At 42.7% G+C, this 12553-nt stretch overlaps 1 protein-coding gene across 1 annotated transcript in view; it reads right to left on the reverse strand.

Moving 5' to 3' along the window:
* Nucleotides 1–12553, reverse strand: part of MOB3B (MOB kinase activator 3B) — a 181012-nt gene that overhangs the window by 40324 nt on the left and 128135 nt on the right. The gene's annotated exons all lie outside the window — the stretch shown is intronic.

Genomic DNA, 12553 nt, shown 5'->3' on the forward strand with positions numbered 1-12553 from the left:
TTTCTGACTCTACTTTCTAACTAACAGTGTAGCAAATATACAAATGAGTTAGTGTCTAAGCCTTAGTTTCCCAATCTGGAAGAAATCATGGATGGCAGTGTTATCTGTAGCTGAAGACATTGTTGTGAGGGTTAAATACACAGGCATCTACAAGACTTTGCTTAAAGCCTTGCAGATAGTAAGCACTCTCTGATGAACTTCTAATTTTTGTATCTCATGTACCAAATGTTCTTTATAACATCCTCTGAGATTAAATTCCTCTCACGCACTTGTTTTGAGGAGGGTAGTCTTATTGATACATCAGCACTGGATTTGCAAAGAATTTAGAGTGGCAAATATTCAGTGAAGCACTGGATTATAGAGCCTGCCCTACATTATTATCCACATGTTTCTCACATTTATGTCTTGGATAGCTGTAAATTCCCTGAGCAAAGAGACTGTATTATACTTTGGTTTTACCTTTAAAAGCACCTGGAACTGGGTTAGAGAGGGAATATTCATCAATCAAAATTGAATCATAAAAGCACAGTCATCTTATTTAGTCAAGATGTGAACCCAACATCTTTTTGGGGTAGGAAAAAGTCTAAAGCAGGAATGATAGCTTTTTATCAGTCCTGGGATGGTTCTGCCATGGAAGACTACACACTGCTTTAGGTGAGAAGGGAGGAGAACTCTGTGAACTTACTCTATGATAAGAACATTTTGATCTAGCTTAGGGGGTGGGAAGAACAAATCTGAAACTCCTCTCTATTATTAAAATATTCCTTCTTTGCCATAATCTAGTTTTTCAGTGGGTGAGAGTTAATTTTCAGTCACTGTACTCAATTAGAAAGTTAATGCCAGACAATATTAACTGAGTCTTACCAGAAATAGATTGTATGTTTGAAGGATTGGCAGTTAAACTTTGACTGGTCTTAAAACAACTCAGACTAACCATCCAACAAGAACCCCAGACAGATAAGTATTGATGATATAGAAAATAACCTTTGGTCAGAAGGTCTCCAATTGATTTCTAGTCAGTGGAGTCTCAGGGCATCCCTTTGCTCCATCCTAGAGCCACATTCCGTGGCTCTGATTCCATTGGGGTCAATTCAGACTTCAAAAAGTTGGACCAGGGCCTCCCTGGTGGCGCAGCGGTTGAACGCTGGGTTGTGAAGCTGCCCGCAGCCTCCGCAGTGCTGGTTCGATCCCCGGCCACCAGCGAGGGTCCCACATGGCACGCAGACCTCTCCTGCTGTGCCCACTGCTCCCCTCAGCAGTATACTTTGTCAGTCTGCCTGCTCTGCTCTCAGCTCTGGCTCTGGTGAATCCTCTCACCCTCCCGCACTTCTGACTGTACCCCAGTGCTTGTATAAATAAGTAAATAAATCTTTAAAAAAAAAAGTTGGACCAATATGAGAAAATGTGTTCAGATGAGTGTTCCACAAAGAGGTGACCCACACTCAGGTGTTCTAGAAGGATGCTGGACACTGATGGCGTTGGGTCCTGTGTTGTGACTGTCTCTGCTAAGGAGCTAGTGAATCTAAATCAGGCCAAGGCTGAGCTTTCATTCCAGTGTGAGCCAGGCAAGATGCCTGGGCAGAGGTCTGAACCCCAAACCAATCATTTATATGTGGTTCCGGCAGGAATTTGCTCAACAATTTGACTCAAAGCAAGACTAGAGTTTGCCAGACCATTGGGCCAAGGAGGAAGTAGTCCACAGAGTTAGGGTGAAGGCAGAGGTGAGGTGAGCCTGTGCGGCCTGATGTCTGTCCTGCAGGCCTGACAAGGCGGCCCCCCAGCTCTGCTGTTCACGAAGACTCGGTGCTTAGCCAGGAACCAGCATCTGACAGAGCCCTGCAGAGTTTATGGATGTGTCTAACCACAATGTTCTGATCTCCAAGCCACATTCAGTGTGAGAACTAAATCGAGCATGGAATAAAACAATTTCTCTGGGGCCCCGTGTGGATTTGCCTTTCATCTCTGACTTAGCAAATCTCCTTTCTCCCAAACAAAATTTAATAAAAATTCCAGTAATTTCTGAGCTTCAATCCATTTTCTTTCTTTCTCTCCCGCCTCCCCTTCCTTCCACTAAGCTCTCAGATGCCCCATTCAATCCTTCCTTTTTGGGCAACCTCTGAAAAAAAAATAAGTTGTCTAAATGGCTTGTGTTTTTTCTTTTATCCTATTATGGATTCTGAAAAGGGAAAGAGTCCTTCAGAGAATGCAGAAATCCTTTGGATGACAGCACTACAGACTAGAGACAAAGGTCCCAATGTCAAACAAGACCCAGGGGGCAGTTCCTGAGCTGCTGCTACTGCTCATTTCTGTTTTCTTCATTTTTTTCTCTTTTCTTCTGAGGAGAAAACCCAATGCTTTGGGGATGAGCGCTAGTCCGTGATCTTGTAGAGGTAAATAGGGGTGGCAGAGGTTTGGAGAGTAAGAGCTAAAAGGCTGTCTCCAAGGACACCAGAGACCTATCCCCCAAGCACCCCAGGTTCGACAGCAGCTGGCAGACATCCAACCCTCCGCTTACCTAGTTAATGCCTCTTCTTTCTTTCAAACTGGCCCAAAGCCTTCCTTCATCCCCAGACTCAGGCTTCCTGGCATGTCCCATCCTGCTCCTGAAGTTTTCCTGAGTAGATTACAGCTGGTAGTTTCACACTTATCTGTGGGAATCCCTGACTCAGGTCTGCCATGCCCTCAAGACACAAACAGGGGCCTCCCCTGGTGGCGCAGCAGTTGAGCGCTGGGCTATGAAGCTGCCCACAGCCTTTGCAGTGCTGGTTCGATCCCCGGTCACCGGTGAGGGTCCCACATGGCACGACAGACCTCTCCTGCCGCACCCACTGCTCCCCTCAGCAGTGTATTTCGTCAGTCTGCCTGTTCTGTTCCCCGCTCTGGCTCTGGTGAATTCTCTCACCCTCCCACACCTCTGACTGTACCCAGTGCTTGTATAAATAAATAAATAAATCTTAAAAAAAAAAAGACACGGATAGACCCTAGTGCCTAGCACAGAGCTGGGAGCAGCAAGACTGCAGGAATGAGAGGTGAGCACTTATAAAACCTGCTTACCCTGACATCAAAGCTGAGAAGGGCAAAGGGACTGTCTGGTTCAGGACTAACAGAGCTAGCTCGTGATGAAAAGGGATCTGAATTCCAGTCTAATGTCAGAGCCTAGCTCTTTCCATTCCACCAGGAAACTGCAGAAGTTTATGGTTCCTTTCATCCCACTCCAGTCAAATGGGCAGAATCAGGGCAGCAGACCTTGTTGAAAGACAAAAGGTGGGGAAGGGCAGTTTGCCCCTCACTCTCCCCAAATGGGTCATGCAGGGTTGAGGAGACAATTCAAGCATCTGGCTACATCACACTCTGGTTCAGATTCCAACCGTGGAACTTCCTGCCCTTGAGCAAGTTGTTAATTTCTGAAAGGCTCAGTTTCCTTATCAGAGGAAGGGAATAACAAGACCCAGTTCTTGAGATTGTGAGGACAAAATCGATCATGCCAGCAGGCACACATTCAGTCAGTGGCATTCTATGTCCCTATTGTTATAAGAAGGCTCTTCCTCATCCCAGCCCAGGGGCGGGGATGCGGGGGAAGGCAAGTGAAACAGGGACAGGTAGAGCTGCCTTTTCTCCGGAAGGACAAAGCCTTCCCCGGGCAGTGGACATGAAACGAGTGTGAGATTGGTACTTTGCATTTGCTCTCTGAGGAGCTTCCAAGTGACGCAGGATAAAATTGAATGCCCTGGCAGGCTAGTCCTTTGGGGACCCTCATGGCATGTCAGTAACAATCAGAAACGCCCACACTGCTCCTTTCAAGCTCTTGTATGCCAGGGCAACTGTGTCATCCTTTTCTTCTTTGGAGTCTAGCAGTGCGAGTGCCCATGTGAAAATCCTTCTACAATTCATAAAAATCACTCATTCTCAATAGTTCATGAATAAAAACAACATCCCACACACGTGGGAAAAGGAAACAGCCTTCTCTTGGAGCAGGGCTGGGAACATACCATTTCCCAAACACTTGCAAAACAAAACAGAGGATCCATCATAGGGAGGAGAAAGTCACGACGAGGATCTGATCTGCTTCTTAAAATGACACAGCCGCCTCCTGTTAGTTGACCCCCTTCCATCCACCTCCTCCAGCCTCCAGAAAGACCTACATATATTTATCTCAAAGAGCTTCGGGCTCTTGCTGATGAAAATTCAGCTGCAGAGGACTGATTCCTCTGAGCAGATGTTTTGTGTTATCTCAGTGCGTTCCTCAAGAAAGTGTCTGTTCATCATGCCAAGGAAAACAATCCTGGGTAGTAAGACTTTGTTCCTCTGCCTAAAAAAAAAAAAACAAAAAACACACACAAAAAAGAAAACCTCCCCAACAAGCTGACAGCTGCAAATGGTTAGAAATAAACTGGCTACTACTCTATTCTCTGACCCCCTCTGGCCTTCCCCGGCCCCCCAGAGTTTCCCGCCAACCTATTATCACAGTGTTTGTGCCAAAAGAAAGGAAGGGCACTAACATGTGATTATATGTTCTAAACAGATTGTTAATTCTTTCAGGCATGCCATTTGCGGGGCAGAGGAAGTGCTGTTTCAGCCGCCCGAAGAAGCAACTGGAACTAGCGTGACTGCTGGTGGCGCTTCCCTCTCTCCCCATTGCCGCTGGTCTGTGGAGGGAGGCGGTGCCTTACCACATCCCCATCTCCAGGGTGGCTGCCTTCACTCTCTGCTGTATGGCACGGAGGTAGAAGTCGATTAAAAAGCCTTAACGAGGCCTGAGAAATGGGTTCATTCACTGTCGATGGATACTAAAGCGTTCAAAATGAATGCTGTCTAGTTAGGACTTGCCAAGTTCAGACCTCGCTGAAAATCAAATGGGCCAAATGAGATGGAGTGAGCTGAGAACAGGATGTTAATTAGTCCTGGAAGATTACTTTGATCATGGGAATGATCAGTGAGAATGTGAAAATGACTCAGCCTCCTTGTCGTGGAGGAGATCGTAGACAGTCTTTTCACAAGTAAAGCTATTCACTAGCAGAATCTTCCTTTCCTGATGTGAAGGGCAATGAATAACAAGTTTTATCTCAATAGTTTCTAACTTGCAAGCTTATTTCCAACCCCAATGCCACTTCCCTAGCCCATGCCACCTTCCCCGACTGCCTGCGGTTTCCCCTTAACTGAACTCCTTTTTCCTCTCCAATCTCTTGGCAGGGGGAATGCTCTTCCGAGTAGCAAGTTTAACCAGGGCATCTGATTTTCTGCAAAAAAACCTCTCAGTTTTCTACTGTTTCAAGGTACAATCAAAGTTATTTAAAGTGGCAGGCAAGACTGTGGCTTCACACCTGCCTCTCCTCCCCACCACCTCTGGACCTTCCCAACTTGCATAAAATACTCCAGTTCTCCAGAGTGCAGATGCTCTCACTGGCTTACTCACATCTGGCTATTGCCACATAGTGGAGAGTTAGCAGCTGGAATCCCTCTTCCTCAGCTTCCCCTTTTTGTCTAGTGAACTTCCATTTGTTGTTTGAGCCTCAGCTAAGCTTTTTATTTCCACTCGCACGTCCTTCTTGCCCAGTTAAGCATGTCCATGTCCCAAAACAACCCTCACTATATTGCCTTGTTCACTGTCCATTTTTCTTTTTTGCTTCCCATTAGACTGAATTTTTTTTAAGATTTATCTATTTATGCATACAAGAACTGGGGGACAGGCCAGAGGTGTGGGGGGTGAGAGGATTCACAAGAGACACTGCTGAGGGGAGCAGCAGGTGAGATAGAGGTCTGCCGTGCCATGTGGGTAGCTCCTTGTCCGGCTGGGGATCGAACTCGTGTTGCAGTGGCTGTGGATTGCTTCATAGTGCTGATGCTTACCCCCTTGCACCACCAGGGAGGCCCCTAGACTGAAAACTTTGTAGCATCACAAAATGTTTCTTCTTCACAGTTATATCCCTGGCATCAAAAGCATGCCAGAATGTGGTGGTTCTCAGTAAGTATTTGTTGAATGAATAAATGAACACCATATAATGTGGAGGTGGTGAGGTATTTTACCTGTTTTGAGTTTCCCTTAATTTTCTCATTGCCAAACAGTGGTCCTTGAGTCACAGTCTGAAAACCACTGCTCTGTGGAAAGATCCCAGGGGTTGCTATGGGGTCAAGGCCACAGGCTGCAGTGAAAATTAACACACATTTATCTCTTCGTACCTGTTAGATCTTAGAGCGAAATGGTCTTTCTATCAGGTTTTCATTAATACTGGGGACAAAGCACCTCCCTCCTCAAATTGTATTGCATATTTTTACTGAAATGCTTATTTTCATCTAAGTAGCAGAGTGACAGGTCTTTTTCCAGAGTTACTAAAGTTTGACATAAGCCAGACTTGACTGATAAACACATAATCCTGATGGGGGGATGCAGGGGTGAGAGAGGAAATAGCACGGGTAATTTATTTATCCTTCTTAGAAAGGTGGGTTGATCCAGATGGTACAATGCTGAAATCCAACATAAGGGTTCTTTGCAAAGTCAAAAGGGAATAATCACAAGGAAGAAATTAATCTGAGGCAGGGATGTAACTGTTGGGTGATTGTCTTCATGTTCTAAGAAAGAAACTTGCCAAAGAAATTCAGGGAAGCCTGCATATAAAGACCCAGTGTGCATGAGGCTGAGAGGAAGACCGCAGTTGGGTGTAGATGATACCTTCCATCTGAGCTGGAGGGGTTAGGGCAGGCGCTGAGCAAGAAGGAGAGTATCGTTGCATTTTCATGTAAGTTCCAGTGAAGGAAGTTGGTGGGATGGGTATGAAATCAGAAATGTAGCTCGAAATCTGATCTCTGTGTCAAAGTTGAGTTAAATTCACACTAAGCTGTGCATCTGTAAATTCTGTACCTGAATATGATCTGAACCAGGAATTACATATTCAAATGCCTTCAAAGTTTAGAAAGGCACATGAAAGAGACTGAGCGTAATACAATAGGGAGTGGTGTGGACTGTAGCAGATTTAAGAATGCTTTATGATGGAAAGGAAAATATCCTCCCAGATTTAGCTGATAGTTTTTGAGGAAGAATGTGGGATAGCCAGACTTTTTCATCTTCCTAGAGAGTCTGAAATCTAGATTCTAATGTGAGATTTCTTCCTAGTTAAATATTGGTAATTTATTCTAAAATTTAAAAAGCATTTTATTCTTTAATGTTATTTATTTTCATATAGTTGATTCAACCTGGAAAAACTGGCTCCCTGCAAGCTGACCTTTGAATTTTCAAATTTTAAATAAAAAAATATAAACAATGAAAAACACTCTGGTAACAAACTCATGCAACATACAGATCTTAGTTTCTGATAGCGTTCTTCAGTAAAAGGAATAAGAGCTCCTTGGAGAAATGGCTGATTGTTTGAAGGCTGGCAGGAAATGTAAAAGGTGATCTGGAACACCTTGTGGTTCCAGGAAGAAAGGAACCCCTCAATAAAAACATAATGAAGTGGGTAAAATCAAGAAACAAAGTAGTTAACCTGGAAAAGTTCATGGATGACAATGCTGGAATTTGGGTAACAAATAAATGGATGAACATTGGGTTATAATTCAAAGTATAAAATACATATTCATGAGTTCCAACTAATATAAATTAATAATTGAATAAATAAATAAGGAATAGACAAATCTCCTATGCAGCAGAAATCCAAATAATTTTTGCACAGTCCCCACTCAAGTTGGTGGAGTTTTCTTCTCTCCCGCCCTTGACTGTGAACTCTGCTAAGGATTTGCTCCCAAAGGGTATACAATATGGAAAGGGAGGTGGAAAACTAATTTATAGTGGAGGAACATGGCAAATGCTGTGTTGACCAGGTGATTAGAGTTAATGTCTTCAATGACAAGTAAGGTTCATGGCATATATCTTTAAGGTGATGTGATGAAAATGTCACTTCACTTCTATGGTCTTCCTCCCCAAAACCCCTAACTCAGTCTAACCATGACGAAAACATTAGACAAACCCAAATTAAAAGACATTCTACAAAAGATCTGACTAACACTCTTCAAAATAGTCAAGGTCATCAAAACCAAAGAAAATTTGAGCAAACAACATGTCAACTACATATAATGTGGTATTCTTAACAGAACCCAGAAAAAGGACACTGGGGGGGGGAATGTGTAAAACATGTAATATCTGACTACATTGTGGATTTTTGTCAATAGTAATGTACTAGTGTTAGTTCCTTAGTTGTGACAACTGTTTTATAAATGTAAATATAATGTGAGATGTTACGAATGCAGGAAACTGGGTAAGGAATATGGGAACACTGTCTGTGTACTATCTTTGCAACTTTTGTATAAATCTAAAAATATTCTAAATGAAAGTTTATGTATATTAAAAAAGATAAACACATGCAATTTGCAGCAACATGGATGGCGCTGGAAGGGATCATGCTCAGCGAAATAAGCCAGAAAGAAAAAGGAAAATACCAGATGGTCTCACTCATAGCAGGAATCTAGAAAACTTAAATAAGGGACCAGGAAAATGAATAACTATAAGAAAGTGAAAATCAAAATCAACAAAAAACTATGAACCAGAGACACTCTATGGGGGATATGGGGCGGGGCCGGGAGGGATTGGGGTCAAAATAAGGGGGTTGCAATTGTATGGGGAATATAAAAATAAAAATTTATTAAAAAAGAAAAATGAGACATTCCATGAGCCAAAAATATAGACTGGGTCCAGGGAACTGAGTTGGTACCCTTTGCTTTATGTACTAATGTTTCTGTGTTTATTGATGAATCAGGACTGGCTACATTATTTGCAGAACCCCTTGTTAAAAAATTATTAAGCATTTCAAGATGGCAACCACATAGGACTCTTTGGAGGACGGGCCTCATGGGACCATATAGATCCACCCTTAGAAGTCACTGGTCTCAGATATGCAGCATAGTCTGAACAGAGCTGCCCAGCTAGGAGTTATCCTGCCAGATAAAACTCCCACCCTACACTATTTGTTCATTAGCTAATTTAAATAACTAACAAACTTTCATTTATTTGGGCATATGCAGAGGTTCTGCAATAAGTGAAAGAGTTAAGTTGGAGTGATAAATCATAAGGTCATCTTATATATATAAGGCCCTGAAAGCTCACCCTGGACTCTCCCCCAGGTACAGACACCCCTGCGGTTCACCCCTTTTTCTGTTTCCCCTTTTCCTCTCACCTCAACTTACTGCTTGGGACTTCTGAAGAAAAAGGATTCATAATTTCTAAAATTAAATATATAAAAGTTTTATGAGACTATTGTATATATGCAAGTAGAAGTTTCAATGGCATTGACTCTTAAGAGAAACACATTTACTGAATACCTCAAAACACCAGATATTTACATACATTAATATTGTTATCCCAAACCCACCTGCCATGGCTATAAGACATTATCCCCATTTTGCAGGTGAGAAAATGGGAAGCTAAGAGATTACGTTACTTGCCCAAGTGCTAAACTTCTACCAAGATCCTTCATACGTTTTTCAAATGATATGCCTTCTACCACTCTAAGACTAAGGCAGTTCCTTTAAAATTATTTTTTAAATTAACCTCATCACCTCATTACTAGAAAGTTACCTCTCCATAGTTAAGCAGAGTTTAAAAAATTGTCAACTGAAATAAATCCTCAACTGAAATGAAGTTTGAAAAGAGACTGAGAATTTAGAAAACTTGTTCTTTTGACAAATTTGGTGGAGATAGGTTAGAAAAGGCGCAGAGGGGCAAGAGAACAGGCAACTAAAGCCATGGCCTCTCTAGGAGGTGTGATTCTAAGGCAGAGGTGAGAAACTGGCCAATGTCAGCCAGCAGGCATGTTTTCTTTGGATGACAAAGTATTTTTGAAATGCTGCCAACATTTAGAAATTTGAAACTATAACACAAAGATCAAGCATTCTGTTGGAAAAACTTGGAAGAACTGTTACAACTGGACTGAAATTCCCATGTGGCAACAGCTAAGTGATGTCTGCTCCCTGGGCATGGGAGATGCTCTATTGGCCTGGGCAGCCCCATTTACTCCATTCACTTACTTTGCCAGCCTGGACCCTTTAAAGAAAATGCTGCATGTGGTTGCATATCTGCAGCAAATGGCCGGATGCCCTTCCTTAGGACAGGTCTTCTACCCGCTAGAGAGAAAGGGCTTCTTTTGTCAAGAATCTACCTGAGAATGTTATCTACTAGCTTGCTCCTCCAGTTTGGGCTAACAATTCCAGATGCTCTGGAAGCAGGCATTCAAAACACTTTCTTGCTTTGCAAGGCCAGGTGACACGTGGTTGCACAGAAAATAGTTATATTGGAAAAGCGTCACCCTAATACACCATCCCTGCACACACACTTTCAGATTCCGGTTTCTTTCTAGCCCCTTCAAGTACTGCAGTGGAATGGTCCTCCTTCACAGCTCTATTTGACACCAATATGTAGAAGGAACCATTTGCTTGTTTCTGAAGAGCACCCCAGGAGAGCACTGACAGACTTCTACAGGTGATGAAGGCAAATGGGCCTTTTTGTTCCAAAGAATTTTCTTCCTGTCTTTCCTTTGTTGAGATTCATCAGTGGTCCTCAAGTTATATCGGTTTCACTTTTACACTGCCTACATATTTGCACAATATCCCTTCAGTATGATGCATTTGGTCTGTTCTATCTGAACTAGTCACAGTGATGCTTTGGTGAAATCTCAGGAAGCAATGTTAACCAATTGTACTCACTAGAGAGAACAAAAGCACAACCCCACCCCGGCAGCATCCTGAGAGGCCCCTACATGCTTATATTTTTCCCCAACTGCTAGGTTCCATAAAGGTTCTCATATTTCTTGGGCCCAAAGTCATTAACATCCTTTGAGATGGCAATTATCACTTTTTAAATGTTTTCTTGTTCTCTGAAAAACTTCTAACTCCTCAGAATGGTTTTTATTTCACACAGTAAATTTATAACAGTAAGTGAATGCCTAAATTCCTTTGGTCTAATAATAAAAATATTGTTAAAAAAATTAAAAAATGGGGCCTCCCCTGGTGGTGAAGCCGTTGAGCGCTGGGCTGCGAAGCTGCCCGCAGCCTCGGCAGCACCAGTTCAATTCCCAACGAGGGTCCCACATGGTGCACAGACCTCTCCTGCCGCCCGTTGCTCCCCTCAGCAGTGTACTTCATCACTCTGCCTGTTCTGTTCCCTGCTCTGGCTCTGGTGAATCCTCTCACCCTCCTGCGCTTCTGACTGTATCCAGTGCTTGTATAAATAAATAAATAAATCTTTAAAAAAATTAGAAAATGCCATCAAATATAAATGCCATTATCATCTGTAATCCTTAAGAAATAACCACACCAATAATATTTTGGTGTGTTACCTTCCTGTCTTTTATCTTTGCAAATATGTATTGTATACAGTTTCTTAAAAGTAAGATTAGAATCATCCTACTCATTCAGTTTGTATCTTCCTCTTTGCCTTGACATTGTATCATCAATATTAAATACTACTGGAGCAATGACTAGTCACATACCCATCACAGAGATTTAACAATTAGAAAGACAAAATAACATTTGGATGACTTTCCTTGAGTGTTTCATTTTTCCTGCAGTGTTGTATTCCTCAACACCTCACCTCTCCCCCACTCCCTATCCAAGATCCCCAGTAGTGTGAATGCTTCACCTGGAGAAGCACTGGTATAAGTCTAAAGAACTAAAGCTATAAATAGCAACTAGGAGTCTCTCTTTGAGTGCTTCTCAACCCTGGCTGCACATTAGAATTATCTGGGAGCATATAAAAAATGTCAGTGTCCCACAACAGGACAAATGAATCTGAAATTCTCCAAATGATTCTAATGTACAGGCTTGGTTGAGAGATACTGACTTAGAAACTGTAGTCCTTGAACCCACAGAACCAGCAATAACTATTGCTGGTTATTGTTTGAAATGCAAATGCCCAGCTCCCAACCTAGAGACACTGAATCAGAATGTTTGGGCTAGGATCTAGCAATTTGTGTTTTAAAATCACCTCCAGGGCCTCCCTGATGGTGCAACGGGTTGAGTGCAGCACTGTGAAGCTGTCCGCAGCCTCTGCAGCACAGGTTCAATTCCTGTCCAGTCAGGGAGATTCCCACATGGCGCGGCAGACCTCTCCTGTCTCACCTGCTGCTCCCCTCAGCAGTGTATTTTGGTGGTCTGCCTGTTCTGCTCCCCGCTCTGTCTCCGGTGAATCCTCTCACCCTCCCATGCCTCTGGACTATACCCCAGCTCTTGTATAAAAATAAATAAATCTTTAAAAAAAAAGATGATCTCTCCAGATAATTCTGATCCATACTAACGTTTAAAAGCCACTCACCTAGCATAGTCCCAGTTCAAGGATACAGTCTGCTTAACCTAGTGGGGAGGTTTAATGAAAATTCATAGAATCTGATATTAGACAGATTTGAGTTTAAGTTTCTTGTTGGCACTTACTAGCCACATAATCTTGCAGGTGAATTAGCTTCTCTGAGACTCAGTTTCTCCATGCAGGAATACGAACGATACTAATAGTACTGACATTACTGGGTTGTTGTGAGGATTAAATAGTATTTTCCAACATAGGAAAAACTTGATAAAT

Source organism: Talpa occidentalis, unplaced genomic scaffold, assembly GCF_014898055.3.
Source record: "Talpa occidentalis isolate TD23 unplaced genomic scaffold, MPIMG_talOcc4v2.1 talOcc4.7, whole genome shotgun sequence".
Classification (NCBI taxonomy): Eukaryota; Metazoa; Chordata; class Mammalia; order Eulipotyphla; family Talpidae; genus Talpa; species Talpa occidentalis.